This window comes from Danio rerio, chromosome 6 (assembly GCF_049306965.1).
Source record: "Danio rerio strain Tuebingen ecotype United States chromosome 6, GRCz12tu, whole genome shotgun sequence".
NCBI lineage: Eukaryota > Metazoa > Chordata > Actinopteri > Cypriniformes > Danionidae > Danio > Danio rerio.
Window position 1 is genome coordinate 33,033,121 of NC_133181.1, and position 13,483 is coordinate 33,046,603.

The 13,483-nt window shown below is 34.2% G+C and overlaps 1 protein-coding gene across 4 annotated transcripts in view; it reads left to right on the top strand.

The window, feature by feature from the left end:
* Positions 1-13,483, top strand: part of wwc3 (WWC family member 3) — a 102,363-nt gene that overhangs the window by 28,064 nt on the left and 60,816 nt on the right.

Below are 13,483 nucleotides of genomic sequence, written 5' to 3' on the forward strand. Positions count from 1 at the left end.
GAAAGAGAGAGAGCGTCCTGCACAGATCTCTAATACGAACAAGACAAGCAGGTGATCGCGAACCTAAGGTCACATATACGGTTTTCAGTTGGAAACTGAATGGTTTAGGCACAAGCCAACAGTTTGATGATGTCTAAGCCTTGCGTCATATTTTTTTAATTATGCACGGTAAAACCAGATACCGGGGTAAAATAGGGAGGAGTTTTGATGGTATCAAAATTTGGATACCGTCCTAGCCTACCGTACAAAGCTATTTGAAAAGTCATTGAAGTTTAAAGTTATTTTAACCCAAAAATGATATGCTTGCTGATGATGATAATTTACTCGACTTCTGTAGGCGACTTCTTTTATTTCTTTAGTAGAACAATAAAGAAGATTTTTAGCTGGAACTGTTGATCTTCATATTGGAATTCTGTGGGTGCCAACACTTTGAGATAAAAAAAAGTAAAAACATTCTAATGATGAACTTATGAAGTGCTCTATGCAACAAACGGAACATTAAAGATTAAAGATGATAGTCTTCAGAAACTTTTTTCATGTTGTGCTGGTTGAAATTTTCTTTATATCCTGATTGTAATCATTAAATGAAGTTGTCAACATGTATTGATATGTATTTTAATATTCTGTGAAAGATGTTGGACCAAGAAAAGTTAGTCCAATCCAAATGTTGGGTCTAAAAGTCACAATAGGCTGTACTAGCTGTTGTTCACAGATGCGGTTCAAACAGAGAATGGCAGGCAAACATTATGAACTTGCCTTCTTCTATTATTTTTTATTTATTTATTTTTTTTCAGTTTGGTATTGTATTACTAAGAAGTTTTCTCTCATTCACATTTTTGCGTTCAGGAGGCGTGGCTATGAAAGGTAAATTGCAGGGTAGGGCTGAGGCCAGGGGTGTCAAACTCCACAGCCCTGAACAGTTTAGTTTCAACACGCTTATGGCTGATTTATACTTCTGTATCGATTGATTGGTGTAAGCCATGGCGACTGCCTTGCGCATAGCCATGCATTTATACTTTTGCATGCTGTTTGTGCTGCTCTGCAATAACAAATCCGAAGCGTTAGCTGGCAGTAGGTTTCAGTGTTCCCCTGTCTCAAGGTTTTTCATGTATGTTTTGTTTTTTCTGAACGCTACCTTAATGTAGAAGTAGCTCAAACTCGCTCATTCAGAGGCAGGAGCTGGCAGAAATGCAATAACTTTAATCATAAGTTAAACACAAAACAAAAGTTTCCATCTGGAGCTCCTTCACGGGACTCGACACCTGTAAACACTTGCTCTATCGGGCTTGCGGTTCTCAGCACTTCCCACATTCATCACCTCTACCCAAGCCGACCAATCACAGAGGTTGCGCTATGTATTGTTGCAATGTGTAGTTACATTTTTTGAGAGGTGCACGTCAGCCTGTAGGTTTCAGAAAAGCCTAAAAGACTCAATTTGATTGATCAGGTGTTTTTAATTAGGGTTGGAACTAAACTGTGCAGAGCTGCGGTCCTCCAGGAACTAAGTTTGGCACCTGTGGCTTAGCCCTATGGCAGGGCTATTCAATTAGTTTGGCATGGGGGCCGGTTCATGAAAAAAGCATCCTAAACGAAGGGCCAGAGAGATATGACTTGCTATGAGTGATGACACAATAGCATATAAGAGCCCGTATGCTGTATATTTTTGCTCCTAAAGACACCCATGTTGGCTTTTTCTACATTAAAATGTTAATATATTGTATTTTGAAACTACATAATATCACTGCATTGTACAATAGACTTTTTTTTTTACAAACATTCGAATGTTGTACTTCAGAGCACAACAAAAGCAGTGCATTACTGAAGTAGGCTTCTTTTACATTTAGACACATTCATATGTTGTGTTATGAACTGCATAACAATTAGGGATGCAACAATTATAGATTTTGGTTGTACAATTATGAAGTCTGAAGAATAATCAGGGTTTCACTGTTATCACGTTTAATGTAAATTCAAGCTTTATATTAGGTAAGTAGCTATTTAGATTATGTTTCTGGCTGCCCGCACCACTCGCTTATAATGACTCACGCTCTGTGCAGCCTTTAACTGCAGCTCGTGCTGTTATTGAACAGAGACGCACGCCACTTAATAACCATAGCGGCCGTTTGTCGACTGAACTAAATTTATTTTTGATGTCTTGGTCACACTGTTTGGAGGACCGGAACAAAGTGCCTCGAAGGGCCGGATTCGGCCCGCGGGCCGCCAATTGAATAGCCCTGGCCTAGGGGTTCCCAAACTTTTTAGCCCGCGACCCCCAAAATAACAATACCAGTGACCTGTGACCCCCAATTTCCTCTGAAGTGGTTATTAATATGTAAACTCTGCACACAAAAGTGCACACATAGCTCAAGTCAATTCATCGTTTAATTTTGGAGAATGCCACTCAGAGACTGTTCAGTTGTGTCCTGTATTTATTTTTGATTAAAGTGATTGCCGTAAAGGTGTCGGAAAGTTTAACCTAGTCTCTAAAACCAATGTGCTGTGTCTAATATAAAGTAATCACCAAAAGGGGTCACAAAAAAGCAAAAAAAAAAAACGAAAGGGTGATGGCTTTTTATTTACATGTAGTTGTTTTTTTAAATATAACTGTTAACTGGTTTCTTCTGTAAGTTATGGATAAAATATGGTAATTCTAATAGTTTAATAGAAATGGCACACTCCCTCATTGTCCCAACCCCCACTTTGGAAACCACTGGCTTAGGTTTTCAATGTTAACATTAGCTCTTTTCAAGATCATCTATTGAACCGAACCTTTAATTTACAACTTTATTGATACATGATGCATTCACAGATGTGTCCTCTCTTTCTGTGGTAAAAAAAAAAAAAAGATTTAACACCTGGAAATATGTCATTATGCAATGAGACACTCATAATGCATACTTCAATGTACATGCTTCGAGCTATTTTCCCAAGCTGTGAATTACAGATTATACATTTGTAAATAAGTTTTTTTTTTCTCCTCCACGCTATCGTTTTGCACCGTTTGCAATGATTTCTGCGGAATTTCCTTTTCATCCCAAAGCGATTTTGCACACTGACTTCAATTAAATGGAAACCAAAGAACAATGATTCCAGCTTTAATATTCTACATAAGAAAAAAAAGTCACCTAGATCTTGGATGGACCTGAGGGTTAGTAAATTTACAGGAAATGTTCATTTTTCGAAGAACAATGCCATTAAATTTTAAGTTTAAAGGGAAATTTTTTTATTTCTGTGTAAAGATATTTTCTCAGATTACACTTGTTCCAAACCCGTCCTGTTGGACTATCTTTCTTGTGATGAACACATAATTTGAGTATGCCAAACCTGTAAAACTGTATCTATTGACTTCTAGAGTATTTGTTTCTCCTACTATGGAAGTCAGTGGTTTTTAGGATTCTTTAAAATATATTTGTTAGTGATACAAAAGAAAGAAATTCATAAGGGTTTGGAACCACTTAAGGCAATGGTCTCAAACTCAATTCCTGGAGGACCACAGCTCTGCATAATTTAGCTTCAACCTTCAACTTTCGCATTTGATTTATTTTATTACTAACTTTTACTAACAAAGTGTAGTTTATATTATATTGCTTGATGTTAAAATTTTTTTTTTTTTTTTTTTTTCAAGATTAGTGTTCAGAAACAACAGCCATAAATCATGTCAGTTGTTTGTTGACCTCTAAGGCCAAGTGCACACTACAAGACTTAAGCCTTTGAAGTTTTGAGCCTCATTAGTGCTCTTCTATAGGCCCTGTTTACGACTGGTGTACGAGATGTGCTTTGGACGTTTCAATCTAAAGTAGATAATGAGGGAGACACATTCCTCTTTTCTCCAGGAGCCTGAAACTGTCTTATTTTTCTTATTTTCTAATATTCCAAATTAGGATAATGCGATTTTAAAATATAAATGTGAAAGGAGACTAAAAAAAAACAATACAGTAAGAAGAAGCTATTGTTTATTCTCCGTTTTCCTCAAAACTATATGGACCTCTTTGGTTTTCTGTTGGATGTTGAGTGGTAAGATCATTGTACTTTTTAGTTCTTTATTTTTTTTATTATTATTTTTTTTAAGTTAAGCATGATTCCAAATGCAAAGTTTAATGTCACAATCAAATGTGTTTTAGATAAATCTAAAAGATATTGAAAGCAAACCAAACAATCTCAAAATGCATTTCAATATGGGTCCTAGTAGGCAATAGTGATACAATATTATAATTCCAAATAGTTTTTGTTGATTTGCACTTGGTAGGCTTGCAATAAATTATTGCTATTATTTGGATAATTTTAGACACCTTTGCATTACATTAATGCACACTGAAAATATGCTTTTCCTTCAAAAATAATTCCTTCATGGTAATTCCTTCAACACATGTTAACCAAATTATTTTTTACAAATTTAAGTGACTTGAACATAAAGCTATTAATTTGTCCCATAAAACCTGTAATTTTTTTTGTTTAAGCTCACTTAAAATTAGCAGTTTGATCAAGCAGCAAAAAAAAAAAAAAAATTTGAGCACTTTAGTCATTATTAAGTTTTTTTAATTTACATGTATCTGTACTGTATTTGTTTATTATGTGTATATATAAATATATGCTCATGCATGTATGGATTTGAGAAAATATTCATTCATATATTCATGTTTCAAATATGTAAATCCAAATATAAATGTAAATGTATTTGTATTATATGTTTGTGTGAATTTACATATTTGTAATATATGTACACGGACATATATTATGTGAACACAAGCTTTTATCTTGAATGTGATTAATCATTTGAATTCATTGCATGGTTCTTGCATTCTATGCAATTTAACTGACTTAAATCCTTTCATTGACTCCCAAAGTACATGGGTAACACCTGACTTGAAGGGGTGTTCATAAGGCTGTCACTGTCTAATCATTACATGGTACATGTCATGTATACGAACAGGATTGTTTACATGCTTATAGCAAGTGTCATTAAGTGTCATTTGCTCAGTTATGAAATTTTAAATGGAAAGGTGATTGTGCGTCTTGATGACTTGACATTATCAGTCAAGCTTATCAACTTGCCTAAATACCCTAACCCGCCTAGTTAAGCCTTGAAATGTCACTTTAAGCTGTATAGAAGTGTCTTGAAAAATGTCTAGTAAAATGTTATTTACTGTCATCATGGCAAAGATAAAATAATTGGTAAAAAAAAATGAGTTAAAACTATTATGTTTAGAAATGTGTTGAACAGGGAAAAAAATTCTGTTCTGCTGAAAAAGTAATCAGAACGATGTTCATGACAAAATTTTAATGACCTCATGCCAGTCATGTTTATGACGGATTTATTACAACTTAAGTTGTTTTGTTAATGTGAAGTCGTCACAACAATGTCATCTTTGCATTTAAATTGGCAAAATTAATGGCACTTAATAACAGTTGTCATGCAAGCATGAAGTCTCATTCATATTCATGACATGTCACATCATGATTCTAAAGGTTTCATGACAGTCTAATGAACAACCCTTCAAGTAAAGTGTAACCAATGTTTTTTCATTCTTTTGCTATTTATTCAGTTTATTCTAACAACCTGAAACACTCAACTTTGTGTTTTGTGTTTTCTACATAATTACATTCTTGATTTGTGCCTTTACAGTTACAAAAAAAATCTGCTCTTCATCTTAATTGGTTTTAAGAATCGTGTCAAATGGTGACTCTGAACAAACATGGATTATCTTAATGAACCGAGTTCAGTGTGTTTCAAGTCCTCTCAAACAATGCTTTATAACCCCACTAACAAACCCATTCATCTGTGTCTTTTAAAGCGCAGAGATAACAGCACTGCTTTTCTGGGCTTTGTTCCAGGGTTGACATAGTTGTTATAGTAAGGATGTGATTGGAGAATAAAGAGATTCTTGAAATTTGATGATATGATTGCCAGACTGCATGTGTTTTCTCTTGTATCTTTGCTATGTGTTTGTATTGGCTTATGTGGCAACAGTTATGATCAAACAGGCCGTCTTTGTGTTTTTATAAGACCTTAACGAGTGTACATCAGCTTCTGCAATGTCTTGTCTTGTTTTATTATTTTTTATGCATTTGAATTGTTAAGGAATTCTAGCTAAACAATAATAATAATAATAATAAATTCATTGTTTATCAAGTCAGTTATCTATTTGGACTTGTACTATAATTAGCACATAAAGATGTTCTATACTATATTTTAAAGGTGCCGTATGTTTTTGACTCCTCTAAACCATAAAAGTACCATAATTTGCCCTAGAGCAGTAACTATTTTTTATAACTATTTTAGTTTCTGTTGATAACTCTATATTTTTAAGAGACAGTCTCATACTGTTTAAAACAAAATTGTCTCAGTCATGTCTCACACTTGTTTTGGAGCATGCTAGAATGTTTGTGATGTAATATAGATTCATGTTCGCATGATTCATGTAATATAAGCATCACCTCTCGTCATTTCTTTCTCTCTTGTTGATTTTAAGATTGCATTGAAATCTGTAGGATTGCATCACTTTGGTGACACCAATTGGATTTTGAGACCATTACTAAGTATTTCCACCTCTCTTCTGAATGCCGAACACTTTGTTTCATATTAAAATAGGTCATTCTTGTAAAGTGCGTCCTCTCTATTGAACTATTGTCAGCATGCAATTCATGTTTTTTCTTCCATTGAAGTCCAGAAAACAGTGTAGCTAGCTATAATACAAACTATACAATAATATACTATACTATAATACAAGCTATAATACAAAAAATATTCTATTAACTTGGAATGTCAAATTTGTATACTTGTGTACTACCTGTGACAACTTATTTATATTTTGTACTTTTTTTTTTTAAAGTTATGACCATTTTAGGGCTTTTATGTTGCAAATGTGATCCCAGTGTCATTTGTGCTATATGTTATGCAAAAACTTTAAAGCTTAATATCTCAAAAACAGTCAGACTGCAGATAGAACCTTATAATTCTAAAGTGCCAATTTGTTTGTTTGAATACCATGCAGTAGAATTCCATTATGCGCATAAAAGTGCTTTAAAAGGGCCTAAAACGATTAATGTCAGTAGGCTAATTGTGATGGTGTGGTAAAAATGTGTTAATGATAGTAATTCTAAGGGGTCATGGAATTTCTGCATTCCTCATCCGTCCCCTCCACTCATGTTTCTTGTGCCTCCTTTATGCAAGTCCTCACAGTCTGTCTGTATGTGGGGTATTCTAGAATTGCGGGTACATTTTGTGTCTCCAAGATAAACCTTTTTGTTAAAAAAGCTTTAATGAAACACCTTTGAGTAATAACACAAATTACATCAAGTTTCTCTTAAAAATGTTTATTATAGGGCTGGGTGATTTGGCCCAAAATCAAAATCTTCATTAATGGAACACTTAAACTCTATTGCGATTAAAAAAAAAAATGATTATTTTTGTTTTGCCCTCATAGTTCACTGACAGGATTTGTACATTAAATATGTGCATATTTTACAGAAGAGAGTTTTTTTAAATGAAGGGTTGATTACTTGATTGAAAAATAATTAATAAATAATAAATAAGGAAACACACTATCGATTATCTATGATTATTTAATGAACATCAACGCTGAACAACTTAAATTAAAACATACATTGCTTATAAAAAAGTGTATTTAAATATATGACACTTTTGGAAACAAAATAAGTTGTTTTCAGTGTTTTTCGTATTAAAAGTAGAAAATATAAGCAGTATCTCTTCTACATAAAATAACTCTTGCCTTTGCTGTAAAAAAACATTTTAAACCGTGAATTTCTTGCATTTTCTGCAAACAAATATTTTGTAAATTGTAATTTTAACATTATGGAAAATATGCAAAAAATGCAATGTAGTGCAAAGTAGGCTCAAGAAGCTCAAGAATGGATCCATCGTCCTACTTGACCATAAATCTGGTGTGGCTGCAGTGTAGCTAACAAAGCGAGATCGCATAGCTCCATATGGCAGTAGGAAAAGTAATCAACCTGGAAAAATTTGATTGATTGTAGATTCAAATTGGGATTTCGATAACTTTTTAATGAATCCCCCCAGCCCTATTATATAAAGTGTATTAGGGACATTTTGTCTTTTCTTAAAGACTGCCACTGTACTTATTTTTGACTGTCTCTACCTCCTAAATCAATTATTGTCTATGCAGATTTATATAAATTATGATTGAATTAAGACTAATTTTCTTTTTTTTTCAGAGTTTACTGTACTTTGAGTTAGCTTAATATTTGTTTGAAACATCAACTCTGTGTTATTTGTAATCTCAGTTATTAAAAACTCACTTCTGGTGGAAAAATCTTAGGCACTGAGGCATGTCTTTTATTCTTTTCTTATTAATTTGTACAAAGTTTTAAAGATACGCCAATAGTAGATTAATTATTTGTCAAATCCAACGCTATCTCATGGCAATTCAGAACTTGTCGATTTAGCTAATTCAGATGAAATTGTTCAATCTCCTACAATTTTCTTATCCCCTAATGGGTTTAGGGGTGGGGTTTGAAAAATTGGACAATTAGACTGAAGTCTAATGAGTAGTGATAGCCACTAAACTGACAAAACGTAAAATATTTACAATTCCTTATGAGCTCAGGCTGTAACTCTGTTGTGATATTCTCATTAACTTTTTAAAATAAAGAAAATGCATAAAAATCAGCATTAGATATGCCATGTTGTCTGCTTTGTTAGCATCCTAAAGCACAAAATGGTGGAAAGTGTCAACACTGTTGCTATCAGCTTTATTAGTAGTTTAAAAAGTTTAACTAAATGTTACACAACAATTAAATGTTTTCTATCACATTTAAGCATTTTACATTAATAATTGATTCAGTTTACTGTAAACGATACATTTGCTGTTTACAAATAACAAATAATTTTTCTATTTATTTTTCTTAACCTGGAATGACATATGTCGTAAATAGGAAAATGAATGGAAAAATTCTAGAATGTACTCACAATTCTTAAAATTGTCAAACTGTGTTGAAAGTGAAGGACAGTTATTTGATAAAGTGTCTTGATTTTAGGTAACTGAGTCTATCAGTAAGGCTTTTTTGAGGAGTGATGTCAGAACACTTGAATGAAAACTCATAAGCACACCACGTTTCTGACTAAAATCCAACTGACGTCTAAACTATAAATTTGTAGATTTTTTTGAGTAATTTTGGAATTAGGGGTTATTTTGCTAAGCGTTTGCAGGTTCCAAAGCTTTGCGGGAATTCTTTTCATAACCCTGCTGTTATCTGACACAGACGAAGACAAGGGTCAAAGCAGACAGACAGTCCTACTGCGCACCTCAGGGCAAACGGGGGTTAAGTGTTTAGCTCAAGGGCACAGTGACAGGGATTTGAACCTGGAGTCCTCCTGTGCATACTTTAAAGCTCTTCCACAACATGCCACCAACATGTGAAGGAAATGTGAGGGGTGGAGGGAAAAAAAGCAGTAAAGTTGTTTGATTGAAAACTCATGCAAAGGTTTTAAACAAGCCTAAAGAGTTCAAATCCACCATGAAGTGTTTAGTCATGTTTTAGTAGGTTTAATGTAATATAGTTAAAGACTAACTTCAACCTGATCATGTTACTGCACCAACAAAAAGGTGCCCACTACAAAATTCCACGGTTATCATTGCTATGATCATTTTTAACTAGAATAAAATATATCATAATAACTAATAACTTAAATATATCTTTAAAATATTACATGCATGGCTTGTCAAACTTTTTAAAAAGCAACATTTAAAGTGATTAATAGTCATTTATTCGAGAATAGTGTTAACTTTTTTTGCGTTTGCAAAAGACATAGCTTGTACTGTTTAGTCAGGGAAAAAAAAATTAAAATTCTGACATTTTGAATTTCTTCCGTTAAACACAAAAGAAGATATTTTGATAAACATTCTAAGCTATAACCATTGGCTTAGCATTTGTTTTATAGACCAGGGCTGGAGTGGGATTGCTTTTTCAGCCCTGGAGTTTCAAACCTTAGATCATCCCACCTTAGTTCACGACTGACTAAATTAAAATAACGTCATTACCAATTCAGTTTCTAATGACACTATCACGTCTTTTCCAAGGAAACGGCTGCTTTAGAAGTTCAAATGTTTTCGTAAATATGAGAACATTAAAGGGTAGCTAAATCTCCAACACTATTCTTTAAAACATCACAATGTCCTTTCCTGCAATATCTGAATATACATTCTGTGCAAAATTCTTTATAGATATCCAGTCATTTGTAATGAAGGTCACACAAAAAATAAAAATAAAGCATGTACACCTATTAAAGTAACACAAACAGTATTATATGTCTTAACAACAAAAATGACAAAAATAAAATAAATAAAAAAATACTCGGGTGAGATTTGGCATCGTATTGCAACATGCTGACCACTGAACTACAATAGAACTGTTACAATGGTGTGTTTTGAATAAAGAATAAAACAAGTATTGCTCTGTTATTCAGACTCTTAACAACAGTATTACTTTGTATTGATGGCTTAATCTTTTTCTCCGCTTTTTAGATTCCTGATCAAGTTATGTCAGATTTATTAATGTAGTGAATCATCTGATTTTCATTGAGCAGGTGTAAAATTCATTAATATTATTGATTTGAATTCTTATATTCACTCAATTACAATCCTACCTGCCCATTCTAGTGTGTTGGGCTCATGACTGGTCTGGTGCTTGGTAAGGTTATGGGGCCTGGCTCTTCACTGTTAGCAGCAAACTGGACAAGAGGCTGCTGCAGAAGAGATACAGAACAAATAAACGTTCGGTACATAAAACGGGGGTTTGCAGACATTGTTGTTTTGCACTGCTCCTAACTAGCTTAACGTTAATTTACTGGCCATTTCATCATCTTTATGTGATGTTGTACGTAGCTTTTTTTTTTCTGGCCTTTTCATCAGCACCTTTACACTTTTCACTATCAATTTTTCATCTCTCACTTATCTCTTAAATGATTTTGCTGATGAACAAGGTGCCACTGTATGGGGTCGAATGATAATTACATCATCATTAACCTGGAGGCTGCATTTTGCTCTAGGGGCTGCGAGAAAACAAATAAAAAGAATATAGCTGCTGTAAAATAATGCATAAAAAGACTGAGGCTATGGTCAAACAAATAAATAACAGGAAAAAGTGTCAGTGCTAGGAGTGCAAGCAGCTAGGGACACCGCCCTTGCGGCCAAAAAATGGTATTGCTATTGCTATTGGTAACCGCTGTACTAAGGGACCTAAAGAACAGTCTGCACTTTTCCAGTTTTTCATTGTTCTTTTTTTTTTTTTTAATTCTAGCCTCAGTTAGCAGTTCTTATCTTGGTGTTGTTATCTTAGTTACTTTTTTCTGCTAGTCTAGTACATCTGCTTCAAGGCTTGATGTGTTGTTTGTGAATCAGAGATGCACTTTTGCAGACCTTGGTTGTAGCAAGTTACTGTTGGCTTTCCATCAGCTCCAATATGTCTGTCCATTTTTCTTTAACAATGCATGTTTTGGCCTCAGAAATGTCTCTCACTGAATATTTCCTCATTTTTAGACAATACTCTGGCTTTGTAAACAATGTACACAAAGACAATTCACTCCCATTATTGTGAATGGGGAAAAGTGCAATGGTTAGTTTGTCTACAAAAACAAAAGGAAGTCCCTCCTTCCAGTCAGAATAGCCAGTCATCACTCTTTATAGTCGTCCGGTTCTTTGGGGGGAGGAGTCTGTATAGATTTTCTTGTTCATTATGGCATGCCCTATCATTTGAAGACTGTGTCCTCTGTTGAGTTATATAAAGAGAAATTACATCTCATCCATTCACATCACACATTGTGTCCTTCCAGTGCCATCCTGCGGTCTTTCATCTGGGTTTGTCTCTGTTCTTTCAATGTTTGTATCTGCAACCTCTGGTTACCATTAAAACAGCTGTAAAATAAGTTGATGTCATGCCAATCTTTGCTCACACACAGTAGCTGAGTCAAACTGAAAACAAGTTTTAAATGTTAATACTGCTTTAGAGGCATCAAGTCAGGTCACTTCAGATTGTGTGTTGTTGATTTGAAATATGTAATTTAATTTGATGTTCAGAGAGTAGTGTACAAGATTTCAGGATTCCCCCATTCATTTAGATAGGATTCGGATGAACTGCCTGTTTTAAATGGTAAATGGTAGTGTGTGAAAATTCAAGTAGTTTCTGGATTTGCAGACTAGCTTGTCTAACACCAACCACCACTCCATGCCCAAAGTCACTTAAAGGATCTTTATTTCCTATTATAAAGTATTATCAAATATTGACAATGAAAAATTCTGCTAATTTTAGAGTTAACCTGGTCATTATTGGACTTGTTTATATGGGATGTGTTCTTATGTCTGAAAACAGCTGGAAAGAGCACACCTGACTGGAAGAGAACACAGCAGTTTTGTGACAGTTCTGGCACCATTTTTAATCTTAAAACAATGTCTTAATCATAGAACTACTGAGATCAGAGTTTATGATCAACTTTTCTTTATAACACCACTAATTTATTAAAATTACAAAGCACAAGACCTATGAGTATTTCTACATTTAATTACCACAGCGGTCAAAATGATCGCATGCATTTCAGTGTCTCCTACTTTTCCCTGTATCATTAAATATGCTTGCCTCTGTTGCCTAGCAACTTCCTGCTATCTTTCTGTTGGCAAAAACATAACTTTTCTTCAGATGTGTCTTTTAAAATATTATAATTAGTGCCCTGATGAAAGTGAAAATGAAAGTGAGACATGGACATTCGCTGGTAGTCTAGTAGCATAACTATACATTTTAGGCTTTATTAGCAACCTCAATAGAAGCTTTGATTGTAAATATGATGTGACAATATGTTTTACATGAGAATGGCCAGAATGACCGATGTGGTAATTCTAGTAGTTATAGAATTCGGGACTTCCATTGTTAAAAACACAACATTTGGTCGACGCCAAAAGCCTAATGGTACTGTGCGCCAACATACAGCACCGACGTATGCACGATGACCCAAGTTCGATTATCGGCTCGAGGTCCTTGCCGATCCTTCCGCTCTCTCTGCTCCCAATGCTTTCCTGTCTGAAATCTCTACTGTCGTATCATAATAAAGGTAAAAAACTGACAAAAATAAATAAATAAATAAAAAGATAATAATAATAAAAACACATTTGTTACTAGATTATTAGAAGATTGTCAGATTGTCAGTTTGTCTCTTCACCTGGCTGCTACTGAGACACAGCACACACAATGGGCAGCAGTCAACTGCTTCACAAATACCATAGTGGCTGATATTATATTTAATCAGTCAGTAAAATGATACTTTCAACATTGAAATATGTGAAGGGATACATACAGTGTGTTATTAGAAATATTTCAAGAACATGATTGGTTTTTCACAGCTTTACATTGATGTGGTTCATTAAAAATGTGCAAAGTGATTTGTGCAGAGTATCCAGTGTCCTGGTTGTGTGTTGTGGGCTGCAGGGCAGGCCTGCTTTCTGCTGTGTGGAATGTG